The following is a 12,618-nucleotide window of genomic DNA, read 5'->3' on the forward strand; positions in this document are numbered from 1 at the left end:
AATGCTTGACCACTACAAGTCTTGGGAGCCTGGAGCATTCATAGCTAATGTGGTGAAGAGAGAGATTGATGCGCTAAGGTGTGTCATTAATGAACTATTGCAACTCTTTTTAACATTGACACATTTTATAGTGCACTCACAAAAGTTTGGCTCTTCATAGAGATGTATTCCACCAGCGTGTTTTACTTTGTCTTTGGAACATCAAACGGTGTTGGCTAAAGCATCCTATTGAAAAGGTCATGGAGTGGCCTAAAAGAGTAGCCATGTTTCATGCTTTGGGGTTGATAATGAATATGCATGGCCATCGAACATCATTGGAGGAGGCAGCTAAAGACGAGGCCAAAATGTTGCTACAAAACTTCTACACAAAGTTCTCCGAGGAGGAAGAGTTCATAATATATTTTAATACATACTGGGAGATGAAGATTGGTAAGTACTCTTTTTCCATATTTGCTAATGTAGTCGTTCTCTCATGGTACTATTCCTATCAAATTATTTTCTTGGACTTTCTCATAGGCATGTGGGTACATGCAACTTGCAAATTTCCTCACACTAGATAGGACACAAATGGTGCAATTGAGGCATACAATGGCCAACTAAAGTAGAAATTTTTGGGCTCTACCAAATGGTTGATGGTTTGATCTGTAGGTTGGCTTCTACACAAGTTCAGAACAACTTTCCTTTCCTTCTATTGGTTTACCCAGCAGTTGAAAGATAATGGATTCAAACGGAACAATGCCATAGAGGTGATTGTTGCTAACTCCTTCCAATGCGTACTCCAAATATTTGATGAGCTTGTCACATTGTTGGAAACTTCCTTGGGGGTTGCTTTGGTCAAGAGTGTCTCATCTCCAAGCCATACATACACAATCTTCAATGCAAATTCTGTGTGGGCATGTTGCACATGCAAGTCGGTTGAACAAGGTAATTTATTCGATGTATGCAAACATCGAATAAAGGTGATGCTCATGAAAGGGGGTACCCAAGTCTCTCTTAGTCTATTATTTAATTTTTAAAATCATATTAGTGAATTTGGGAATTTCTCAATTCCCACTTTCAAAACAAACTTAAGATTTGACCACATGGCCAAATCTTAGCCAAAGCTTGGAGAGCATGGCTTGGAAGACTATTTCAAGTACTACCTTGTGAAAGGCTTTGATCCTAAAAAACAATTTGAGATTTGTCCATACGGCCAAATCTTAAAGACATTGGCAAAGTTGTTAAGTATGGAGCCTGATTTACCCTTGTAATTTTCTGTGGTAAAAGCGCACATTTGTAAGGCCCCCATTATGAGGAGAAGCTATCGTGCGTGAAGGAAAATCACTCACCAGAAACCAAAATTTTCACGAACAAGAATCAGGGGCAACTTTAAAGGCCTTGGGGGCGAAGGCTCCCAAGACTTTTTTTTCGTCGGAATATTATGGCCGGACGGCGGCCGGAAAGTGGTCGGAAAACAACCGGTCGGTTGGCCGGTGGCCGGTAGTCAATGGCCAATGGCCGGTGGTCGGAAGTCAATGGCCGGTGGTCGGAAGTCAATGGCCGGTGGCCGGTGGTCGGAAGTCAATGGCCGGTGGCCGAATTCAAAAGCGGACTTGTCTTCTCAAGGGCGGCCACACATGGGCGGATTGGAGGGTCCGATTTGGACTTATTCGCACAAGGGCGGCTACACATGGCTGTCTCTCATAAGAGAGGGCAGCCCTTTTGGCCTATAAAAGGAGGCCATTTCTACACACATTTCATAGTGTGAAGTTGATGCAACGAGTTGAGTGTGAGGTGGTGAGAGTGAAGCAAGGCGGGAGCTCCATTAAAGGTATAATCCCTTTGTAAACTACTTCTTGTTTTGAAGTACTAAAGCCATTGAGTGGCTGCTTTCCCGTGGACGTAGCCCACATTGGGTGAACCACGTATATCGTGTGTACTCTCTCTCTCTCTCTCTCTCTCTCTCTCTCTCTCTCTCTCTCTCTCTCTCTCTCTCTCTCTCTCTACTCTATAATCTCGTGTATATAAATCTGTCTCTCTCCATTAAGTAATCTACTCAATTATCAATTTAGCTATGTCTTATTTCCTAACAACTGGTATCAGAGCAAGGTTTGCTCGTAGCTAAATTATCTCAAGGAAAGGATTCCTTGAATTGAGTGGGAGTTATGGCGGAGGAAGGGAAGCTCAAGATTGAGAAGTTCAACGGCAAAAACTACCAACATTGGAAGATGCAGATTGAAGACTATCTCTACCAGAAGGACCTCTATGTGCCACTAGGCGGTCTTGCGAAGAAGCCCGCAACAATGGCAGATGAAGCATGGATTGTCCTTGATCGAAAGGCACTGGGAACAATCCGGTTAAGCTTGGCGTCAACGGTGGCCTTCAATGTTTCGGAGATGAAGACCACGGAGGACTTGATGAAGTCACTTGACGACTTCTACGAGAAACCATCGGCATCCAATAAGGTATTTCTTATGAAGCGTTTGTTCAATCTAAAGATGGCAGAGAATGGTTCAGTTGCAGAACACCTAAATGACTTTAACACAAACATAAGTCAACTTCGATCAGTGAAAATCAATTTCGATGACGAAGTGCGAGCTCTCCTTATACTATCATCTCTACCGGGATAGTTGGGACAGCCTTGTGATGGCTGTAAGTAATTCTATCTCTGGCACAAATACTCTTAAGTTTGATGATGTTGTGGGTGTTCTCCTAAGCGAGGAAATGCGAAGGAGAAGCACAGGAGAATCATCAAGTGCTGCACTATCAGTGGAAACAAGAGGAAGGCTTAAGGAGAGGTTCAAAAACCAAAAGGGTCGTGATCGCTCAAGGCGGAGCAAGTCACGCACAAAGTCAATTCTTGAATGTTGGAACTGCGGCAAGAAGGGCCACGTCAAGAAGGATTGTTGGTCCAAGAAGAAGAAGGAGACAGAGTCTCAAGACAACAAGCCAACATCGGAGGCCAATATGGCAGGTAAAGTAGAGCAAGATGCTCTAATTCTCTCATTAGACAATGTGTCTAATTCCTGGATAGTAGATTCTGGGGCTTCATTCCATGCGACACCACACAAGCAACATTTCCAAGACTACACAAAAGGTAATTTTGGGTATGTATACTTGGGAGATGATGAAGCTTGTGAGATTGTCGGCAAAGGTACAGTTTCTGTCAAAACTGCTAATGGAAATGAATGGAAGCTTAAAGATGTTAGGCATGTTCCTTCTCTTCGCAAAAAATTGATCTCTACAGGACAATTGGACGATGAAGGTCACAACATTGCATTCGGAAACAAACGGTGGAAGATCTCAAAGGGATCTTTGGTGGTTGCCAAGGGTGAAAAAGTCGGTACACTTTACTTGTGTACTGTTAGCACGCAACCTTCAGCTTGTGCAGCAACTACAGAAGTTGACAGTGCGGTGTGGCACTACCGACTTGGGCATATGAGTGCCAAAGGAATGCAAATCCTTCAAACAAAGAAGCTTCTACCAGGTTTGAAAGAAGTGGACTTAGAGTTCTGTGAAGATTGTGTTTATGGTAAACAAAAGAGGGTAAAATTTCAAAAATCAGGAAATGAAAGAAAAAATAAAAAACTTGAGTTGGTTCATTCTGATGTTTGGGGTCTGGCAAGTACACCATCACTTGGTGGCTCATTGTACTATGTAACATTCATAGACGATGCGACTAGAAAAACATGGGTTTATGTCATGAAGAATAAATCCAATGTATTTTCCATATTTCATAGGTGGAAAGCCTTTGTGGAGAATGAAACAGGTACCAAGGTTAAATGCCTCAGATCCGACAATGGAGGCGAATATTGCAGCCAAGCTTTTGAAAGCTTTTGTGCTAGCAATGGAATTCGGAGGCAAAGGACAACCCCAAGGACACCTCAACAAAATGGGATTTCGGAAAGGATGAACAGAACAATCATGGAACGAGCACGAAGCATGCGGCTACATGCAGGCCTACCGCTTGAGCTTTGGGCGGAAGCTGTAAGTACGTCTGTGTACTTAATCAATCGGTCACCCTCAACGGCATTGGATGGGGGAGTTCCAGAAGAGGCATGGACAGGTAAACCGGTGAATTATGCATTTCTCAAAGTGTTTGGGTGTGAGGCTTTCATGCACATAGATAGAAGCCTAAGATCAAAGCTAGATGCAAAGTCCAAAAAGTGTTTCTTCATTGGCTATGGAGAAGGAGACTTTGGGTATCGCCTATGGAATCCTGAAGATGGTAAAATCTTAAGGAGTAGGGATGTAATTTTTAACGAACAAAATATGTACAAAGATTACTTGGAAAGAAAACAAACAAAAGAAACAGGTGATGAGTACATGGAGCTTGAGGACGGTGAAGACTCAAGGACTGCAAACGGTGACAATGTGCAACAACGTCAACCAAATGAGGAGCCTCAACCTATTCCCGAAGATCTACAAGAGCAAGTAGACCTCTAGAAAGGTTTGTTCCTTCCTTCAACCATCTCTTGATCTCAGATTCTGGAGAGCCGGAATCATATGAAGAAGCTATGCAACATGAATCCAAAGAAGAATGGACGAAGAGCATGCAAGTGGAGATGGACTCACTACATCGCAACCAAACATGGGAGTTGTTTGAGTTGCCTAAAGGTAAGCGGGCACTTCAAAACAAATGGGTGTACAAGCTAAAGGAATAAGAAGGTGGGAAGAAAAGGTACAAGTCTAGGCTTGTGGTAAAAGGTTTTTCTCAAAAGAAAGGTATTGACTTCAATGAATAATTTTCTCCTGTTGTAAAAATGAACTCAATTAGGCTTGTCTTAAGCCTTGTGGCTGCTCATGATCTAAATCTCGAGCAAATGGATGTAAATACGGCATTCCCTCACGGTGACTTAGAAGAGGAAATCTACATGCTTCAACCAAAGGGGTATGAAGTAAAAGGTAAGGAGAAAATGGTTTGCAGATTAAAGAAGAGCTTGTATGGTTTAAAGCAAGCATCAAAACAATGGTACTTGAAGTTTGATCGATGGATGTTGGATCATGGATTCACAAGATGCAACTCGGATCACTGCGTCTACACGGAGAATTTGGGAGATAGGAAATTCATCATCCTAATGTTGTATGTTGATGACATGTTGATTGCAAGTGCTAACATGCAAGACATCAAAGACCTAAAAGAGGAGCTGTCCAAATCTTTTTCAATGAAAGATTTAGGTGCTGCAAAGAGGATACTTGGTATGAAAATATCAAGGGACAGGACGAAGAAGACAATAAAGCTATCTCAAGAAGATTACATCAAGAAGGTACTAGAAAGGTTTGCAATGCAAAATGCAAAACCAGTTTCTACACCTTTGGCTGGTCATTTTAAACTAACGAAGGATATGTGTCCAAAGACACAAGAGGAGATAGCCTATATGTCTAAAGTTCCATATGCTGCAGCGGTAGGTTCTCTAATGTATGCTATGGTCTGGACAAGGCCAGACATTGCACATGCAGTGGGAGTTGTGAGTAGGTTCATGGACAACCCAGGTAAAGAGCATTGACAAGCTGTGAAGTGGATACTTAAGTATCTAAAAGGGACAACAACAAATGCTTTGTATTTTGGAGGAACTGATATTTTTCTAGAAGGGTATGCTGATGCAGATATGGCAGGTGACAAAGATACTCGAAGGAGCACTACTGGCTATGTGTTCACGGTTGGAGGCACAGCAGTAATCCGGGCTTCAAAGCTGCAGAAAGTGGTTTCACTTTCTACCACGGAAGCAGAGTATGTAGCAATGACGGAGGCAAGCAAAGAAATTCTGTGGCTTCACAGATTCTTAGAAGAGCTTGGATTCAAACAAGACAATTATGTCTTGTACAGTGATAGCCAAAGCGCTATCCATCTTGCGAAGAACTCAGCCTTTCATTCAAGGACAAAGCACATTGAGGTGAGATATCACTTCATACGCACTCTTTTGGAAGAGGGACAGCTAAAGCTAGGAAAGGTGCATACAAGTGAAAATCCTGCAGACATGTTTACAAAGGTGGTCAACAAGGAGAAGTTGAGCTTTTACTCATCTTCAATCGGCATTCAAGGATAAAAAGCCAGAATGGAAAGGAGTCACAGGTTTGGTTTGGAGATCAGTCTCCAAGTGGAAGATTGTTAAGTATGGAGCCTGATTTATCCTTGTAATTTTCTGTGGTAAAAGCGCACATTTGTAAAGCTCCCATTGTGAGGAGAAGCCATCGTGCGTGAAGGAAAATCACTCACCGGAAACCAAAATTTTCACGGACAAGAATCAGGGGCAACTTTAAAGGCCTCGGGGGCGGAGGCCCACGAGACTTTTTTTCGCCGGAATATTATGGCCGAACGGCAGCCGGAAAGTGGTCGGAAAACAACCGGTCAGTTGGCCGGTGGCCGGTAGTCAATGGCCGATGGCCGGTGATCGGAAGTCAATGGCCGGTGGCCGGTGGCCGAATTCAAAAGCGGACTTGTCTTCTCAAGGGCGGCCACACATGGGCGGATTGGAGGGTCCGATTTGGACTTATTCGCACAAGGGCGGCTACACATGGCTGTCTCTCATAAGAGAGGGCAGCCCTTTTGGCCTATAAAAGGAGGCCATTTCTACACACATTTCATAGTGTGAAGTTGATGCAACAAGGTGAGTGTGAGGTGGTGAGAGTGAAGCAAGGCGGGAGCTCCATTAAGGGTATAATCCCTTTGTAAACTACTTCTTGTTTTGAAGTACTAAAGCCATTGAGTGGCTGCTTTCCCATGAACGTAGCCCGCATTGGGTGAACCACGTATATCGTGTGTACTCTCTCTCTCTCTCTCTCTCTCTCTCTCTACTCTACTCTATAATCTCGTGTATATAAATCTGTCTCTCTCCATTAAGTAATCTACTCAATTATCTATTTAGCTACGTTTTATTTCCTAACAAAAGTCTCAAACTCTCTAATATGGTCCTTGTGAAAAGCTTTGAGCGTAAAGAAAACAATTTGAGATTTGTCCATATGACCAAATCTTTAAGACATTGATGATTACCAAATTGGCTCTAAAGTCTCAAACTCTCTAATATGGTGTTTCTAATGAAGTAATGCATGCTTATGTATGAATCATGGGAGTCAAGTAAAATTGCAAAGGCAAAGAGGCAAGCTCCCATAAAAATGGATGTAATTTATGGAGAGTGACTCACTAGCATTGTGGAGGAAATGGAAGCAGAGGGGCAAGTGATAGTAGAGCCATTGACACCCCAAGCTAGCATTGAACCACTTTGTAACATGTTTAAAGATTTGTTGGCATTGGTGGGAGTAGATAGAAAGCTCATCAAAGAGGAAAGTAATGGATTAAGAAGAACATTAGCCCACGTAAACTATGTGAAGGCCCAACATGATTTGCATGATGGGAAAATCGAATTCTTTATAACAATAGAGGATGGATTTGGCAACACACTCAAAAGGGCTAAACCATTCTTTGAGACAAAGGAGGAAAATAAACATCAAGATCCCTCTATTGAGCCCTTTGCTAAGCTGGACAAGCAATGCAAGGTGTTTATGCAAGACAAGTTGGATAAAAATGCTAAGAATCAACTCACAAGCATGTGTAGCCCACCAATGTAAAAATTGATGTATTTTTTAACAAGTGTCGTTTGCTTTGTATTTGAGTATTTGCCTATGTGGAGAGAGCGAGAGAGAGAGAGAGAGAGAGAATGGTCTCAAGGCCTTCATTAATTAAAGTCCTGCACAGTCTTTTCTACTCTTCAAAAGAGAGAGAATGTCAAAACTACAAAACTAACAAAGATCATTACTTGGGTTCAGCCTTGCGGAATGCCTTTACACTACTTTTTCTTTTTTGTTCTTCATAAGAGAGAGAATTTCAAAACTACAAGAGCTAACTTGTCTTCAGGTTGCGGGTGTGTGTGTATGTGATGGGATGCCTCTCTCCCTACCTGTGAGGCTATTGTACATAAGGTGTGTGCTTGTGTTTCAAAGTTCTTGTACTCTCAAAAAAAAAAAAAAAAACTACAAGAGCTAACGAAGATCATCACTTGGGTTGAGCCTTGTGGAATGCCTTTGCACTACTTTGTGCCCTACCATAGCCCTCTTATGTGGCCTTGTGCCTTTTGAGGGCTCTGCCTTTTCCTCTTTTGTCACACCATCATTGACCTCCAATGGTTTTCGCGATCATGTCACCCATGGTTGCTTCCACCTTCAACACCCTTTCATTAAGCTTAATGCACTTATGAGGAATTAGCATATCAGTTGTGTTGTGTGGTTATACTTTTGATCTTTGAGTTCTTAACCCTCTTTTCCTTCTAGTCTTGTGAGATGGTTGGGTCGTAAGGGCGCAAAGCTTTCCTAGCTGCCTCAATGTCCATGTCCTCTTCAATGGGTGCGATTGTCTTGACATGGTGTTGATCAGGGAAGGACACCTCAATATTGTGTTCTTTCAAATGTATCCTCCCATGTTCAAAATAGCATGTAACCTAGTTGTTTAATGTATCCTCCCATGTTCAAAATAGCATGTAACTTGCAAAAATGTGCATAAACATGCTTTCGCCCACAAGACCTTGGTATTACGCGTGTCGACACGCTCTAACACATTTGTGAATGAGCAATCAAGAGGAAAAATGATCCTTTTGAATGAGCAATTTCAAGAATATCAAAAAAAAAAAAACACACACACACACACACACTCAAGCGTTGAATAATGTAGGCCATACACCTCAAGCGTTTCTCTCCCGATCACAAAATTCCCTTGTTTGCGAGAGCCGCCTCAATTAAAGCGTGCATGACACCCTTCATGCTTTTGGCTTACTTGATCCCACAAGATCCGGCCTCCACTTTGAGCTTCATGGGCACCATTCAGGCACTCGATGTTGCACATATTTGAAGAGACTTTCCATAGCTACAAGAGATCTCAATTTAAATGTATGTGGGAGGTGTAGCCATGAGCAAGTTGAGATGGAGAGAGGGGAAAGTAATTCCCTATCTGTTTTGTCTTGGGAGAGTCGAAAAGGGGAGAAAAGAGGAGAAGAGAGATTGGAAATTAGAATCACTAGAAAGGGGACCTCACTTGAAAGTTTAATGAGCCCTTTATTAGTATTAGTGTGGCCGGCGGCCTAAGGCCGCCTCTCTCTCTCTCTCTCTCTCTCTCTCTCTCTCCATGCGTACTGTCCTCATTGCAACCGGATAAAGCAAATTGCGACACGTGGCACTGGAAAACCAGTCTCCTTAATATATAGTATAGATTTCATGCTACCCCGCTAGCCATGGGCCCCTGCTGTGTGCAACCTGCCCACCTATTTCTCCACGCTAGAAACGGTTCTCTTGTTCCACACTGGCGAGTTCTTTCCACGTTGGACTATGAACGGCTACATAAGTGGTAAGATCGTGCAAGCTTGTAGTTGTAGATGGTGTGCGACAATCCAAAGGTCAAGGAGAAAGCGAGTGCACAATGCCAGAAGGTGTAAGAGGAATGGGCTTGAAAAATTTCATACCAACCAATGTTGGCTTCCACCTCTCTGCAAAGCTTTGAAATGAGGGACAAGTATTCTTCAACCCATCATCGAGTGGCCTTCTACTACATAAATTTAAAGCAAGTTGAGGCTTCTTGTCGTGGATTTGTGTTGAGGGCAATGGCCTAAAGCTCCCCCATAGACCTGCTAATAGCGTTTTCATAGGGCCCTCATTCTAAACAGTAGCATCCCCATACACTCAAACGCCTTTAGGACGAATTGATGCACATATGTTTTTGGGCGGATGCCTTGCTTTTTCTATGCAGGGCATTCCCTACATCTGAGAAGCACTTCTTAACTTGTTTCTTTTGCAATGCGCTTAGTGGAGGGGGGTAAGAAGGCCTTCCCATGATAGATTGATAACACACACACACACACATACTACACCAAGCATGATTCCCTTGAGCAATAGTGCGTGTGGGAAACTTTTGCAAAGATGCAAGGTTTAAAACACTTTGAGTAGTTTCTTAGCTTCTACACCTAGGTTTGGTGAGAAGGACAAGTTCATCATTATTTTCAAATGCCCGTTTCCTTTCCATGCAAGTTTAAGCATTCCTTTTCATGCATGGGAATGCGAAGAGGAATAGTTTCACCAAACTATGAAATTCATCGTGTGGAGCCCCCCCCCCCCCCCCCCCCACACCCAACCTCACGCACGCACTATTTGACAGAGGGTATTAAATGAAGTGTAAGTGATGGGATCGACAACGCTAAAGTGAAGCACATTTTTCGCAAAAGTTAAACATCGTCCAATTGTTCATGTTTACTTTTTTAACCCATGTTTACTTTTTTCGTTAGTGTTTACTTTTTGCTCTATCCAAGTTTGCTTTATGAGGGAGTGGTATGGCTTTGGGGACAAGAAATCTCGTGCGGACGCGTGGTTAGACCATTGGGCTGTTGAGTGAGGTCTTAGGTTCGGATTGCAAGCCCACATGGCGCGTGTCAACTTGTTGACTTTTTGCCAATTTTCGCTCTCCCTCGAGATCCACGCACAAACATTGTGCATGGTAGATAGTGTCGTGGTCCCCCCCCCCCCCCCCCCCCGGTTCGTGTGGAGGGGATCTTAGAGGGAGGTGGGTGAACCAACGATAGAGATAGACTGCGCACATGCTTCATGTCGGCCGTTTGAAGCACAGTAGAATCTTCACCGACCGAATTGGGGCTTTTGCGCACATGCACCGGCAGTTGAGGCTTCACCGGCCACCGTCGATCGCCAGTCTACGCACATGCAGCTGACCAGCCCAGAGTCAACGTCATTTTCGTCAACCCATTCCCACCCTCAGCAACAACAGTATGCAATTACACAGTACATGCAGTTACACAGTATGAACGCGCAGCAGCATGAATACCTCAAGTTACTAGTGATTTGCAATTTAGCAGAGCTTCGACATCTTCAAGTAAATAACCAGAGACCATAAGAGTGTTTACATGTTACATACCTTGTTTGCATCCATTAACACCTACTTAAAATCCATAAAATTGCCCAATGATTTGAACCAAGACGTTATTTGCATCCATTAACAGCTATTTAAAATCCAACAAATTGGCCAATGGTAGTTGTTTGTACTTGGAAAAGCAATGTGGAAGGGAGCATGATATCAATACATAAGGTTAAAAACACATTTGGTACAAAAACTACGATCTAGTTTTGTCCGCAATCTTCTGAGAAATACTGCATCCGCTTGGCCAAGAGCAACTTGAAAACAACCGGCACTCAGCACAACGAAAAAACTAACAAGTAAATGACCAAAAAAAAAAATCTATTGATGCAAGAAGGAAAAATTTATCGATGACCTACATAATTTTATTCGACTATCATGTCATTTTGTAGCATGTTCGCTTGCCGTCGTATGCTTTGCAAGGCATGGTTTCTAAATAAAGCTGCTCTGACACGCAAAGCTCTCTCTCTCGTGATTCTGAGTTGTAATGCTCACCGCACAGAGGCTCACCATCATTTGGATGAGGGTCAACCTGCTCATTCGGTTCGGCCTCCCCTCGTAGCTGCACAACGTTGTGCAAGAGGCAACAAGCGCCTATCACTGTGGGTGCTATTGCCAGATCGACATTCAACTCGCGAAGTATGCGCCATCTATTCTTCAATATACCAAACGCATTCTCCACTTTTACTCTGCCTTTTGAAAGATGCCTATCAAAGTGCTGCTTTTGAATTAAGTGTTGCCCACCTTTCGATCTAAAGGGCTTCACCAAAAAAGTTGTGGCTTTGTAAGCTGAGTCTGCGGGGATCAAGTAGGGTCGGATGCATTCGCCTTGCAGTTGGACTGTGGGACTGGCGATGGCTCGACCACTCTTCAACTTTTGGTAAAGACTGCATTCCTTAAAGTGCGTTGAGTCGTGCGTGCTGCCGAGGGCAACACATACAACACTCCAAAAAAGCTTACGGGAGTCTACGATCCCGGATTGAGAATGCTAGGGAACCCATGCCTGCAGATGTATTGGGCAGGAAAACTATCCTTTGATGGCTTCCTTTGCAGCCTAATATGTGTTCCATCTATGGCACCTGCTACTTGTGGAAGCCCTGTAATAGCTTCAAATCCATCCATTATGTTTTTCAGCCTATCATCCTCAAGGATGCAAATATGAAAGCGCTGCAACATGCTACGTTGGCTTAAAATGCGACATATAATCATAGTGTATTTCCGTATAGTGGACTCCCCGATAGGGTAAAGACAAGTCATTGATCTAGAAGAATGGCCATGTGCTAGTCTCCACAATACACATGCTAGTGCTAGATCACCAGCTATGGGAGTACATACAAATAAATCACCACTGCAAGGCAATAAAGGCTCCACTATGACGAAGAGTGCATTGAAAGACTCATAAGACATGCGATATGCAAATAAGTACTTGTGCCGGTTATTTAGATTGGCTTTTGACCATAGTCGGCAGTGAATAGAGGTCCAAAAAACCTCCTGCCGTGGAAACACCCACGATTGCCGAGCCCCGTAGCGCCAGGCATCAGGCTCCAATAAACTCAAGAAAACTCCCCACATCATGAAGTACATGAAGTACAACATGGACTTCAAGTGTATCTTGTGCTTCCCGTATGGCAGAGAACAGTGTTGCCAAAGTTGTTGATCTTGCATGCATATAGCGAAGGATTGTAGTAGCCAAAATATATGCAAACTTTCCATCCTACACCGACAAGACTACCAAT

The sequence above is a fragment of the Adiantum capillus-veneris genome, chromosome 8, assembly GCF_014529385.1.
Source record: "Adiantum capillus-veneris isolate H3 chromosome 8, ASM1452938v2, whole genome shotgun sequence".
Lineage (NCBI taxonomy): Eukaryota > Viridiplantae > Streptophyta > Polypodiopsida > Polypodiales > Pteridaceae > Adiantum > Adiantum capillus-veneris.